The following is a 15,625-nucleotide window of genomic DNA, read 5'->3' as shown; positions in this document are numbered from 1 at the left end:
CTTCCAAATTATTATTATGTTTAAACACATTATTACTCATATTATATTATTATTATTAACTCTAACATTGCAGAATATACACTCATCTTGTTTTGTCTCTTCATTTCTGAAGGGTCTGGGCCATCTGTATTCCTGCTGGGATTAGGCTGTTGTGGTTTCCCATTGACCTTAATCACAGGGCATGGTACTACTAAGAGACACCCCAAGCAATCTCTTGTATTCCATGCATACTCTTCCTTATCTCCGTTGTGGAGTAGTGGACTGATTTCATCTTGATAGTCTGGGTCAATCACCCCAGCTAACACTGTAACTTCCCTTCTTCTTAGTCTGTTGACTAAAAGGTAAGAGAAGCCCAAAGTGTCCAGGTGGCAATCTTAACTTCCAGTTTCATGGAATTGTTGTCGTCTCTCCTGGTGGCCGCATTCCTCCCTGTGGAACTAAGATGTCAAGGCAAGCAGAACATAATGTCGCAAAAACAGGAAGCAAAAATTTTGCTAGTGGATCACTAGGGGTGACGATGAGTGGTTCCTCTTCCAATTCTACCCCTTGATTCCTGGACCCATGAATCCTGGCTATGAGAGAAATAGTACCATATATTGGACACTAATTCAGAGCATACACAGCCTTCTGGAGAATTTTGCCCCAGTCCTGCAAAGTATGGTCACTTAGTTGGCATTGCAATTGTGACTTTAAAAGGTCATTCCATCATTTTATCAATCCAGCTGCTTCAGGATGATGGGCAACATGATAAAACTAGTGAATTTCATGAGCATGAGCCCACTGCCACTCTTCTTTAGCCATGAAGTGAGTGCCTGAGTCAGAGGCAATGCTATGTGGAATACTATCATGGTGGATAAAGCATTCTGTGAATCCATGGATGGTAGTCTTGGCAGAAGCATTGTGTGCAGGATAGGCAAACCCACATCCAGAGAGAGTGTCTATTCCAGTAAAGACAAACCTCTGCTCTTTTCATGATGGAGGAAGTCCAATGAAGTCAACCTGTCACCAGGTAGCTGGCTGATCACCACAAGGAATGCTGCCATACTGAGGGATCAGTGTTGGTCTCTGCTGCTGACAAATTGGGCACTCAGCAGTGGCCATAGCCAGGTCAGCCTTGGTGAGTGGAAGTCTATGTTGCTGAGCCTATGTGTAACCTCCATTCCTACTGCCATAGCCACTTTGGTCATGGGCCCATCAGGCAATGACAGTGTGGCTAGAGAAAGAGGCTGAGTGGTGTCCACAGAACAGGTCATCCTATTAACTTGAATATTAAAATCCTCCTCTGATGAGGTCACCCATTGGTGAATACTCTCATGGAATACAAATATCTTCACAGTTTTTAACCCATCAGAGGGGTACATCTACATACCTCTTCCCCAGATTTCTTTGTCACCAATTTTCCAATAATGCTTCTTCCAAGTCCCTGACTATCCATCCAAACCATTGGCTATAGCCCATGAATCTGTATATAATCACACATCTGGCCATTTCTCCTTCCATCCAAAGTGCACAACTAGGTACACTGATCAAAGTTCTGCCCACTGGGAAGATTTCCCTTCACTGCATCCTTCAGGGATGCCCTAGAAAGGGGCTGTAGTGCTGCAGCTGTCCACTTTTGGGTGGTGCCTGCATATCGTGCAGAACCATCTGTGAACCAGGCCCTAGTCTTCTCTTCCTCTGCCAACTGATCAAAGAGAACTCCCCGTGAGGCCATCAGTGCAGGATGGGGGAGAGAAGGCAGGGCGGCAGGAGTGGAGACCATGAGCATTTGAGCCACTTCCTCAAGTCACTGATTTGTGCCTTCAGGACCAGCTTGAGTCCAATCATGCATATACCCCTTCCATTTAATGATGGAATGCTGCTGTGCATGACCCACTTTATGGCTAGATAGGTCAGAAAACACCCAGTTTGGGTTGCATGGTGACTTGATGACCCATAGTCAAATGTTCAGTTTCTACCAAAGCCCAGTAACAGACCAAGAGTTGTCTCTCAAAAGGAGAACTGCAGAAGATGACAGGGCTTTGCTCAAAAATCCTAGAGGCCTCTGCTGTAACTCACCTATGAGGGCCAGCTGAAGGCTCCAAATAGCATCCCTATCTGCTACTGACACCTCAAGCACCATTGAATTTGCTATGTCATATGGCCCCAGTGGGAGAACAGCTTGCACAGCAGCCTGGACCTATTGCAGAGACCTGTTCTGGACCCTACTCAAAACTGGCAACCTTTCAAGTAACTTGATAATGGGCCAGAATAACACACACACAAATTAGGAATGTGTTGCCTCCAACATCCAAATAGGCCCACGAGGCATTGTGCCTCTTTGTTGGCTATAGGAGGGGCCGAATGCAGCAACTTATCCTTCACCTAAGAAGGAATATCAGGCCCCACACCCTAGAGATTTTACTGAGGTAGAAGGTCCCTGAATTTTAGTCAGATTTATTTCTCATCCTCTGGTACGCAAATGTCTCACCACTAAGTCCAGTGTGTTTGCTACTTGTTGCTTACTAGATCCAATCAGCGTAATGTCATCAATGTAATGGACCAGTGTGATATCTTGTGGGAGCAAATAGTGATCAAGCTGTCTCCGAATAAGATTATGACACAAAACTGTAAAGTTGATATATCCCTGAGGTAGGACAATAAAGGTATATTGCTGGCCTTGCCAGCTGAAGACAAATTGCTTCTGGTGGGCCTTATGGATAGGAATGGAAAATAAGGCATTTGCCAAGTCAATGGCTGCATACCAGATACCAGGAGATGTGTTTATTTGCTTAAGCAATGAAACCACATCTACAGCAACTGCAATTGGAGTCACCACTTGGTTAAGTTTATGATACTCCACTGTCATTTTCCAAGATCCATCTGTCTTCTGCATAGACCAAATGAGAGAGTTGGATGGTGATGTGGTGGGAATTACCACTCCTGCATCTTTCAAGTTCCTGTGGTGGCAGTAACCTCCACAGTCCCTCCAGGGATGTAATATTGTTTTTGATTTACTATTTTCCTAGATAAAGGCAGCTCTAATGGCTTCTATTTGGCCTTTTCCACCATAATAGCCCTCATCCTTCTAGTCAGGGAGCCAGTGTTGGTTTTCTGCCAGCTGCTAAGTGTGTCTATGCCAATTATGCATTCTGGCACTGGAGAAATGACCACAGGATGAATCTGGGGACCCACTGGACCCACTGTAAGTTGGATCTGAGCTAAAATGCCATTAATTACCTGACTCTTATAAACCCCTGCTTTAACTGGAGGACCACGATGACATTTTGGGTCCCCTGGAATAAACTTCAGCTCAGAGCCAGTGTCCAGTAGTCCTCAAAATGTCTAATCATTTCCCTTTCCCCAATGCACAGCTACCCTGGTAAAAGGCCAAAGGTCTCCTGGGGAAGGATGGGAAAAGGACTAAAAACATAAATTGTCAGTAGTGCAGTGGGGTCCTTCCTCAAGGGGACCTGGCCTCCCCTTCATTCAAGAAGTTCTGGGTTTATAAACTGGCTCAAGTCTGGAAATTGATTGAGGGGTTGTGATTCTCTGTTTTATAGTTCAAATTACTCTTTTGTCCATTTGACCTAGAAGTTTTCTTCTTACATAAATTAAATAGGAATGCAGTAGGCTTTCTATCATTTTCAGTTCTAGGAACATTTTAATTAATTAGCCAATGCCAAAGTTCTAAATGAGTCAGACTATTCTGATAGCTGCTGTACCTCTCCTGTCTATTGTGATAGCTACACCCACCTGGCCTTTGATGGTTGAGTGCTGCCATTTGACCCCTGCCACCTTGGGATCCAATTATTCCTATGGTATTTAAGTTTTGTAGTTGAGTGACTGCAGTTCCCACTGTTAGATCTGACATACAGAGAAGAGCAATTACAGAGATCTTCAAAGATGCAAGTGATGCCCTCACAAATCTATTTCACAAGGCATTAGTCAAGGGTATATCTTCTGGACCCTACCAGCTGGGATGAGTAGGTCTAAAATGACTAATCCAGTCCATCATCTCAATCTCTCTAAGCCATTAGAACCCTTCCTCTGTATTAAACCAAGGGAGATCAGGCATTTCCAACTCGCTCACAGCAGGCCATCTGTTAATTCATATTTCAGCTAACCAAGCAAATAAACTATTAGAACCTTTGTTTAACTCCCCAAGTTTCAACATTAAATGCAGAGTCCCTACTTAGTGGGCCCAAATCAATAAATTCAGCCTGATCCAATTCCGTTCCTTCCACCATTATCTTGCACCCTTAATATTCATTCCCATGCCTGTTCTCCAGATTTATGTCTACTGAAATTAGAAAACTCAAGCAGTTCTTTTTGACTATAGTGTACCTCCTCATCAGTCACACTCAACCTCACCTCCAGGGGCCCATGAGGACTTTAGTCTAATTATAGGTCTAGAAGCAAACAGGGGTGTGGGGATGCCTCCTGAGGAGAATCAACATTATCTTGCCTGGCAACTGACTCAGGGGAGGCTGTCACTGTGTCCTCAGGCAGCACAGGGTTTATCTCCTGAGACAAAGGTGGAAAGGCTTATGGCAGAATGGGTTTGGGAGGGAATGTTGACACTACTGGGGATGGAGAAGCTGTTTCTTCTGGCAAAAAAAAAAAAAAAAAAAAGACTCAACAGAGTTTACAAGCACAGTGTACCCAGCTTCATCAGGGTCCTCTCACATGTCCCCATTCCAAGTTGCAGGGTCCCATTCTTTTCCAATTAATGCCCTCGCTTTAACAGTAAACACCTCTCAAGGCTGTGCGTGTACCTCTTGTTGCAGGTCAGCCACTCACATGATAAAAGCTTGTGTCTGCTTTTCCACAATTTCAGATTTTTCTCTACAGGAGATGAAACTCTCACTCAGGGCTATCATAGCAGATTTGAGGCTCAGTATCTGCTTCTGAAACCAGGAGTTGGAATTTCTGAGTTCATCATTTTCTTTCATTACTTTGGTGAACTGAGGAGCAACCAACCAACTTCATTATGTTCCTTAATTCTCCACATATAGTAAAAGGTATTATGTACAGTCATTAAACTCCTTGCCTCTTATGAGCGGTGAATCAGGAGTGTCAAATGCATTTATTTTGCATAATTCTCTAAACAGTTCATGCCAAGTACTATCAGTATTCTCCATACTATTAGAAGCAGAGTCCTTAGCATTTTGGGGTCTAATTATATTAAGCAGCCAACTCCAGAAACCCCAAAACCAATGAAAGAACTCCATTCTTAATATTACGCTCCTCTAGAACCACTTCTGGTACCAAAATTTCTATTAGTCAGAGTTCCCTAGAGAGACTGAACTACTAGTGAGGGACTAAGTGGATAAGTTGGCTGGACTTCCTGGATCAATAGGGACTTCCCTAAGGGGACTTTCCCCTAAGCCAAAATGAGTCACAGCTGCAAGCTAAGGGATTGAAACTTCAACCAATCATATACGGAGTTTAAGCTCTAGCTGCAGTCTGATGTTTTTAACCAATCAGGCTCGTCAAGCCACAAGTGGATAGAAAATAAGTTAATTCTATAGGACAGAAAAAGGAAAAGGGGAGGGGTCATAAAAGGATATAAGACACCCAAGCTAGAAAGAGCAACCCTTCTGGGTCCCCTTCCACTGGGTGGAAGCTTTACTTTCGCTTTCACTTTACTTTCGCTTTTGCTTGGCTTTTGCTTTCACTTTAATAAATTTTGCCACTGCACACTCTTTGGGTCCATGCATTTCTCCACTCGAGCTGTATCACCGGCTGCTGTGGTCCACGGCTCCATTCCTTGAAGCCCATGAGGCCATGAACCCTTCCATCGAGAAAAACCTTCTATCAGGAGAAGACTTCTTGTCTAATTTCTGGGGGCCCATCTGGGATTTCTCCAAAGCTGTGAGTAATATTGGACCCCTTTCACTTGCTATTCTGTTCTCTCGCTAGAAGTTGGAGGAAAATACCAGGTACCTGTCAGTCATTTAAAAGTGGCAAGCCTGGCCACCGGACTTGTGACACGGGTGTGAGGCTTCCTGGGAAGGGGCTGTCTAACAACCCCCAGCCCTCTGGGCTAAGAGTGTTGGTTTGCCTTGAGCCAGGTCCAACTTTTTCTGCCTTTCCTGGGAAAAACCAAGGGCTGGCAACAGGTGGAAAACTGTCTTCCCGAAATCTCGACACTGACCCAGTGGAGATCATGGCACAGTAAGAAGCCTCTACTCCGCAGCCAACCATTTGTGCGTTCCCTGCCTTTTCTGACCCATGTCTCCTGGCTCCTAACATCCTCAGAGAAGACTTTCTTAAGGCCGTATCCTCTAGGATCTTTCCTACTCCTGAATCTAAGAATCTTTTGGCTAGGAGCCTAAGTCGAGTGGGGCGGCAATCCAAAGATCCTTGCCTATGGTGCCCCCAGGCTTATTCTTATGCAAATGGGTATCAATATACTTATACAGGACCTGTCCCTCATAACCTGTACCCTGGGCACTATCTGGGACATCAAAAGGCATGTCAAAGGCTGATAGAAGGCATAGGACATTTTCCTTTTGTTGCCCTAAACTTATTCCAGATTGTAGAGGCTACTTTACCACCTTTCCCGTCTGGGATCAGTGATTAGAACTGTAGGACTTCTCCACTCAAAGCAGTCAGACATATGGGCCAAAAAAAATATAACAGATAATAGGTCCCCTGATCCAAGTCCAAAGGTCAATGAATATTCTTATGAGGACAAATGGGGACAGAAAATTTGGGTACAGAAAGCACTATTCCAAACTTGGTCCTCCAATTTGCCGCTACCTATGCTAAAACTGTTATGCTCCAGTGCCATTTTCAAGGAATTTATCTTGTTGGGACAGCTCCAAGCCCAGAAATATGCTAACTGGTGCCTGATCTCTGAACTCAAAATACACCCCGAATCTAAGACCCACTCGCAGATGCAAAGGCAATTGTAGAGAAGCTGGTAAGGAGCCACTAAAATCCAGCAGCCCCAGCCTCCTTTTTGGCGGGGGGGCTAAAATGGACGGGAAATGAGTGTGGGCAAAACTGCTATGTTGGTAAGTGCAATTAAATCTGATAAGCAGAGTTCCTTGGGTGATTGGGCGCCCTGGAAAGAAAAGGACACTAGAGCCCTAGGTGATGCACTAGGGCTAGTGCTCACTAGGGGATGCCTAGGGGTGCAGGACTCCTATGTTCTTTCAGATGGGAGACATTTCCTCAAAAGCAAAGCCATCCCTAAGGTGTATTCTGGATGACTGGGACCAATTTGACCCTCAAACACTGAAGAAGAAGCAACTTATATTTTTCTGCAGCACTGCCTGGCCACAATATCCTCTTCCTGGAGGAGAGACGTGGCCACTCAAGGGAAATATAAACTATAACACCATTCTACAGCTAGATTTCTTTTGTAAAGGAGAGGCCAAATGGAGGGAAGTGCCATATGTACCGGTTTTTTTCTCACTAAGGGATAACCCACAGTTATGTAAAAAATGTAATTTACATCCTACCGGGGGTCCTCAAAGCCTACCCCCATACCCAGGTCTCCCCACGGCTCCCCCTCCCACTAGTAAGGACTCTCCTTTGGCCCTAACAGCCCAAAAGGAACCAGACAAAAAGATAGTCAAGGAACCAAAAGGCGCCAATGGCCCGCGATTGTTCCCCCTCCAAGCCATGGGAGGAGGAGGAGGGGACTTTGGCCCAGTGTGAGTACATGTCCCCTTTTCCCTCTCAGACTTAAAACAGATCCAACTGGACCTAGGAAAATTCTCAGATAATCCTGATGGATACATGGACATCCTACAGTGATTAGGACAATCTTTTAATTTAGCTTGGAGAGGTATAATGTTGTTGTTAGGTCGAACATTAACTCCCAGTGAAAAAGAGGCTGCCTTAGCTGCGCCCTGGGAGTTTGGGGATCTCTGGTACCTAAGCCAGGTAGATGATAAAATGATATCAGAAGCAAGGGAACAATTCCCCACAGGCCAACAGGCGGTTCCCAGTGTGGATCCCCTCTGGGGCCTCAATTCATAGCATGGAGACTTGAGTCGCAGGCATTTACTGAGTTGTATACTACAGAGATTAAGAAAAACCAGAAAAAAAGCCAATGAATTACTCAATGATGTCCACTATAATGCAGGGAAAGGAAGGAAACCCTAAAGCATTTTTAGAGAGGCTAAGGGAGGCATTAAAAAAGCATACTTCCTTGTCACCTGACACTATTGAAGGCCAACTAATTAATCACTGGGTCAGCTGCAGACACTAGAAAAAAACTTCAAAAGACTGCCCTGGGCCCCGAGCAAAATTTGGAAACTCTATTGAATTTGGCAACTTCCGTGTTTTATAAAACGGATCAGGAAGAGCAGGATGAAGGAGACAGATGAGACAAGAAAAAGGCCGCTGCCTTAGTCATGGCCCTCAGGCAGATGAACATCGGTGGCTCTGAAAGGAAGAAGGGCTGGGCAGGAAACCTGCCTAACAGGGCTTGCTATCAGTGCAACTTACAGGGGCACTTCAAAAAGGACTGTCCCAAAAAAGTAAGCTGCCCCCTCGTCCATGTCCCTTGCGCCAGGAGGATCACTGGAAGGCATACTGCCCCCTAGGGCGAAAGTCTTCTAGGCCAGAGGCCACTAACCAGATGATCCAACCACAGGACTGAGGGTGCCCCCGGTAGGCAGCAGCCCATGCCATCACCCTCACACAGCCCCAGTAAGTGTCACCACTGAGGGCCAGGAAACTGACTTCCTCCTGGACACTGGTGCTGCCTTCTCAGTTTTACTCTTCTGTCCCGGACAACTATTCTCCAGGTCTGTCACCATAAAAGGGGTCCTAGGATAGCCAGTCACTAGGTATTTCTCCCACCCTCTAAGTTGTGACTGGAGAACCTTATTTTTCTCACATGCTTTTCTTATTATGCCTGAGAGCCCTACTCCTTTACTAGGGAGGGACATATTAGATAAAGCAGGGGCCATTCAAATCCCTACCACACCTAGTCCCTACAAATGATTAGCACTCTCAAGACTACATCAAACTCTTTGCACTCACTCCCACTTGCTAAATTTATTTAATATCATGCTTACCAAAATTCACAAGGCCTTCAGCCCAAATCCAACTGACTGCTGAGTGTGTCTCCCCTTATGCTTTAACTGTATGTCCCATTTCCTGTTCCCAAGCATTGGAACACCACCGAACTGACAACAAACACCACAGGCTTGGTGGGCCATTTAGTCGCAAATCTAGAAATAACACATACATCAAATCTCACCTGTGTAAAGTTTAGCACAACCATTGATGCAACCACCTTCCAGTGCAAAACATAGATTACCCTACCTCCACTACTCTCTTGCTTACCAATAGGAGTCTTCTTTGTTTGTGGTTCCTCATCTTACTGCTGCTTAAATGGTTCCTCCAAAAGTCTATCCTTTTTCTCCTTTTTGGCGCCCTGCATAACTATCTATACTGATTAGGAGTTACAGGATTTTCTTCTACCCAAACCCCATTACAAATGGGCACTAGTCCTGCCATTTATTATCGGGGCTGGGATACTAGGAGGACTAGGAACTGGCATTGGAGGCTTTACCACCTCCACCCAGTTCTATTACAAATTATCACAAGAGATAAATGATGACATTGAATGAGTCACTGACTCAATACGAGCAATTCTCAATCTGGCAAACTCCATTCTTGGTAAAAGCCATATATAAGTGTATCATTTTTTATCTTTTAAATATGTACCTTATCTATGTTTAGATATATTTTGGTACACAAATATTTACCATCATGTTACAGTTGCGTTTGGTATTTAGCACAGTAACATGCTGTACAGATTTGTAGCTAGGGAGCTGTAGGCTATACCATACAGCCTAAGTGTGTAGTACGTTATACCATCTAGGTTTGTGTAAGTACACTTTATGACATTTGCACAACAGCAAACCCACCTAAGGAAACAGTTCTCAGAACATATACCAAACATTAAGCAACACATGGCTGTATAATCAAAATCACAGGTTATTGTCTCTGTTAATTTAAAATTATAATACTTAACTTTGTCCTTGACTGTATAAATGTCTCAACACTTTAGTTCCTTTAGAGTTTGCATTTACCGAGAGTAGGCAAAAGAAATATATTCAAGTATAACAAATTTGGACTCTTTTGTGATAGAAATCTTTATATAGAGCTTAACCCATCAAAATAAAATCTTTAAAACATATGAACCTCATATATGAAGTGGACAGTTTCAACTGTGACAATCTATATGCTACTGAGGAACGTGTTTCCACTGTATTCTTTTTTTTTTTTTTTTTTTGAGGCGGAGTCTCGCTCTGTCTCCCGGACTGGAGTGCAGTGGCCGGATCTCAGCTCACTGCAAGCTCCACCTCCCGGGTTCATGCCATTCTCCTGCCTCAGCCTCCGAGTAGCTGGGACTACAGGCGCCCGCCACCTCGCCCGGCTAGTTTTTTGTATTTTTTAGTAGAGACGGGGTTTCACCGTGTTAGCCAGGATGGTCTCGATCTCCTGACCTCGTGATCCGCCCACCTCGGCCTCCCAAAGTGCTGGGATTACAGGCTTGAGCCACCGCGCCCGGCCTCCACTGTATTCTTTAAGGAACATATAAAGTGCAGGAGTCCTATGTGCCAGCATCACTTAATGATAGCTTTTTGGAGATTGTCTGCATTATCAGAGCAGACTCGGCAACCTGAAGTTTATGACAATTTCAGAGCTTTGGCCTGAGTTGAAACAATTCTGACCTGGGAATAGGGAGCTGGATCTTATTGCTTACCAAGAAATATACCACAGTTACTGTTCTTTTGCCAATTCAGAGTTGGACAGCGTAAGATCCAGGTATCATTTTTAGGTATATCTTATATTGATCTCTATTATACCCAAATTAAACAAGTGTAAAGATTTTCAAAGATTTTCCCCTAAATCACATGGCTCCTACAACCCTTTTGTAGAAGAAATGAGATATCTGAGGGCATCCAGTTTAGACCCATTGAGAGGAATTCCAGGATGATTGCCCTGGAGTCTTTGGGAAGGGAACCTGGATGACAGCGGAGCTCTATCCTAAGAAAACCATTTTCATAATGCGTCGGAGATAGCTGTGTGGCTTCTGTTGACTTTCTGATGGCTTTTATTTGTCTGCTCAAAACAAAATTTTGCTGCAGTAAAAATGAATCCATTAGAGGTTCCCATTTTTGACATTTTAAGGTCAGGTGTTCCAACAATAATCCAAGAATCACCACATCAGGAAAACCGAACTTGTTTCTTCAAGCCTCAGTAAAACACATACCAATTATCTACAGGTATTCTGATAGAATGGTAGGACTTGAAATCCCTGAATTTAGTAGGCTACTCTCTGCTTTGGAAAAATCTTTCTGTTATCAAGTTGATAATTTTTTCAGCTCATCCAAAGTGTCCTGTAAATTCACCATTTAGTCAAGGCCTACCTGATCATCATTTTAAATTGAACTTCCTCACTCTTTCAAAATTCTTGATTCTCATTAGCCTGCTTTAGTTTCTCCATTGTTCCTTATCATCTACCATAAGCATAATATCCTAATGTAACATGTTTGCTGTCTGTCTCTACAATGAAAGTGAAAGTGTAGGGGATATTAGTCAGCATTTTTGTTTCTGTGTTTGACTTTTATACTGAAAACTTAGACTAGCATTTGGCACATAATAAACAGTACATAAATTTTTGTTAAATAAATCAATGATAATACTCTTCTAATGAATTGAATTGCAAAAAGAAATGCTTATTGAAATTACAAATGCTGAAATAAGAATTTACATACAATTATTCTAGATATTTCCTTCATCTACATTGTGTGTGTGTGTGTGTGTATATATATATATATATATATATTTTTTTTTTTTTTTTTTTTTGAGATGGAGTCTTGCTCTGTCGCCCAGGCTGGAATGCAGTGGGGCAATCTCCACTCACTGCAAGCTCCGCCTCCCGGGTTCATGCCATTCTCCTGCCTCAGCCTCCCGTGCAGCTGGGACTACAGATGCACGCCACTGCGCCTGGCTAATTTTTGTATTTTTAGTAGAGACGGGGTTTCACCGTTTTAGCCAGGATGGTCTCAATCTCCTGACCTCGTGATCCGCCCGTCTCGGCCTCCCAAAGTGCTGGGATTACAGGCGTGAGCCACCGCGCCCAGGCCTGCGTTATATTTTAACAGTTCTTTGGCCGGGATGTCATCAATATACTATAGTAAATATTTACAAGGCAATTTGATATGTCTCATTTATCTTTAAGCTCTTTGAGATGTGGGCATTCTTACCAATATTTCCTGATCCTGGCATAGTATGTACATAGTGTTGAGTACACAGTAGGGCTTAATGAATATTTTTCTGACCTTATTGCATTGACTAACTTGCATGTATTTTCCTTTCCATGAATATCAATACCTGCATCTACATAGTCAGGAGACTTTAGTCAGTTAATTCCTAGAGCACCAATCTTCCTGATATTCTTTTATATGTATATCCAGTGGCTTCTCCATGATACCTAAAAATCCTCTATTATTGCCTCAGTGAGACTCACCTTGAATCATCTAGTATGTATATTTATTTTTGCAAGAGTAAATAAGACAGTGTTTTAGTGGTTTCAACTGGGGTTATTGATAACTTATAACTGTATATGAATATGTATTCATGTTTATTTACTGGACAGTTATTTGATTATAATTAAGAATTTATATATATTATATATGGAATATATATATTCTATATATATGTGTGTGTGTGTATATATATTCTTTAAAGTTGCATGGGCCAGGTGCTGCGGCTCATATCTATAATCTGAAGGCTTTGGAGGGACAAAGCAGGAGGATTTATTAAGGCTAGAAGTTTGAGACCAGCCTGGGCAACATACTGAGATTCCATCTCTACAAAAAAAATTTAAAAATTAAAAATTAGCCAAGCATGGTGGCATGAGCCTGTAGGTCTAGCTACTCAGGAGGCTGAGGCAGGAAAATTGCTTGCGTCCAGGAATTTGAGGCTATAGTGAGCTCTGATTGTGCCACTGCACTCCAGCCTGAGCAACAGATTGAGACCCTGACTCTAAAAAATAAAAACAAATAAAAAGAAAAAGGAAAGTTACACAATGCCTATTCTACGGGATAGAAAACTTTTTTCTACTTCATGATGCTAAAAGTAAAATTTATATTTTGCCTCTTCTTACTGAGAATAAGGATTTTAGAGCTTCCCACTAATGTTGATGTTTTATAGCATCTGCCTACACACTTCGCAGTTGTGTGTAAAACACAAATGGGATCAATTCATTTCTATACCCTTTCTTAAGTACTAGCCTGGGGAAAGCACTCGACTGGCTTGTCTGGTGTTTGTTCGGTGACAAACAGCCGAATCACTTCACCCCATCTTAAAGGAGCCATATTCATTCTCATAATTTGCCTCATTTGGTCCTGTCAAGTCATCTACGCTACTTCTTAGGACTTCTTACCCCTAATAAATACCAATTTTCTGTTATTTAACCCCCTACTTCTCATAATACAAAAATCATGCTACACCTTCGGTTTGACTTTAATTACAGCCACATAATTTTAATGCTTAATATTTCTCAATATAAATCAAAATAGATATTACCCAATATTTTATTCAAAAATTTACTTTTATATTTTATATTAATATTAATTTAACCAGAAAATGACAGACATTCATGTATTATTATCTCAAATTTAAACGATAAGCTGTCGAATGCTAAAGCTAAAAAGGAGTTCTGAGAGATTCATGGTTTGATTACATCAGTCAAATCTTACCGTCTGATAGAGGAGACAAATCAAAAATTGTAACCTACTGTGATGTGCACTAAAAAAGTCTAAAGCATGAAATATTCAAAAAATACAAAGGACAGACACATTTTCTGGATAGATGAAAACACAGAATGTCTCCTGAAGTGTTGGGGAAGAGGAGAGCAAGTGAGGAGACACACTTTAACTGAACCCTGAAAGGTCAACAGAGATTAGCTTGGTGAGAGAGAACACTTTTACTCACAGGTAGAGTCTATTCAAAGTTCAGAGGTTAGAAAGAGCCCACCAAAGTTGCTTAGAGAACTGCAAAGAGTTCAGTACGATTGCAGAAAAGTATATGGCTAGAGATGAATGGGAGGTGCCTGCAGGAAATGTAGTCAGAGATTTCGAGAAAAGTCTAATTATCAGTTACCCATATTGTCATGCCAAAGAGTTTGGATTTATTATGAACATCTTGGAAATACATGAAACAAGTAAAACAGAGTGCCAATTTCAGTAAGCACATGAGCATAAAGATCCGAAGTGCCAGAAGGAAATCTGGGGATATGATAGATTTTCAGGAGTCATTAGCATACGGATGGCAAGTGAGTTCATGGTATGTAGAAAAATAAGGAAAAGGACAGAGAGAACATTGTCAGCCCTTAAGAAATTTTAGACCAAAGAGTCAAAGGAATTAAGAATAGCATGAATGGCCAGGTGTGGTGGCTCACGACTGTAATTCCAGCACTTTGAGAGGCCGAGGCGGGCGGATCACAAGCTCAAGAGATTGAGACCATCCTGGCCAACATGGTGAAACCCAGTCTCTACTAAAAATACAAAAAGTAGCTGGGTGTGGTGGCATGAGCCTGTAGTCCCAGCTACTCAGGAGGCTGAGGCAGGAGAATCGCTTGAACCCGGGAGGCAGAGGTTGCAGTGAGCTAAGACTGTGCCACTGCACACTCCAGCCTGATGACAAAGCAAGACTGCGTCTCAAAAAAAAAGAAATAGCATGAATGAGGGTTATCAGAGAATGCAAGACACATTTCTCAACAGTGCTGTGGCAGACACTTCTAACTACATCCTTTTTCTTTCTTTTCAACCAAATCTGCTATTTTGTTTAGGTATCAACATGGCAGCAAATTCGGAAAGTTTCCTCTCCTGACTCCAGGAAATGATCTGGATTCACTGGATATCAGCCAGTATTTGTCATGCTGATCGAAGCTGGGAGAAGTTGTCTGGAGTAAGCAACCAAAGCTAAGATGAGCTCTGCTGAGACCTACTTGCTACAAAACATTTGCCCTTATAAAAAATGGAGGGCTGCACAAAAGAAGAGTCTTTTTTTGTGTGTGTCACTGCTTCTGCCTTTCTGTTTTAGAGGCTCTTGTTTTAGGATGCCAGCACTGGTAGTCTTTGCAATCAAAGGATGCACAAAGAAATGTTCTTAGTGTCTAGACCTTGTTGACAACTGAAGTTAGCTCTACAGACTTCCTCGATTTATTTCTGCGTATCACAAGTAAATGCCTTTGCTGTGCAAGCTGTCAGTGTGCATATGTGTTCATTTCTGTATGTGTGTGTTTGTGTGTGTGTGAGAAGCAGAAAGACAGAGACAAAGAGCTAGTTTCTAGCTTGCATCCTAATAAACTATCTGATGTAGATGAAGTTGTTCAATGTGCTAATCTTATAAAGAAATAAAGCGGCCAGGCATGATGGCTCATGCCTCTAATCCCACCACGCTGAGAGGCTGAAGCAGGTGGGTCACCTGAGGTAAGGAATTTGAGACCAGCCTGGCCAACATGGTGAAACCTCGTCTCTACCAAAAATACAAAATTTAGCCAGGCATGGTGGCTTACTCCTGTAATCCCAGTTACTTAAGAGGCTGAGGCAGGAGAATCGCTTGAACCTGGGAAGCGGAGGTTGCAGTTAGCGGG

The 15,625-nt window shown here is 42.7% G+C and overlaps 1 long non-coding RNA gene across 1 annotated transcript; it reads left to right on the top strand.

Moving 5' to 3' along the window:
* Positions 1-5,556: 5,556 nt before the first annotated feature.
* On the top strand, positions 5,557-15,024 carry LOC117064784. The gene is made up of 3 exons (XR_004429678.1): positions 5,557-5,856; positions 6,093-6,159; positions 14,819-15,024. It is a non-coding gene; the product is annotated as an uncharacterized LOC117064784 (long non-coding RNA).
* The last annotated feature ends 601 nt before the right edge of the window (positions 15,025-15,625 follow it).

This window comes from Trachypithecus francoisi, unplaced genomic scaffold, assembly GCF_009764315.1.
Source record: "Trachypithecus francoisi isolate TF-2019V2 unplaced genomic scaffold, Tfra_2.0 Lachesis_group2, whole genome shotgun sequence".
In the NCBI taxonomy this organism is placed as follows: Eukaryota; Metazoa; Chordata; class Mammalia; order Primates; family Cercopithecidae; genus Trachypithecus; species Trachypithecus francoisi.
The sequence above is the reverse complement of the archived record's forward strand: the minus strand, read 5'-3'. Positions and strand labels throughout refer to the sequence as shown.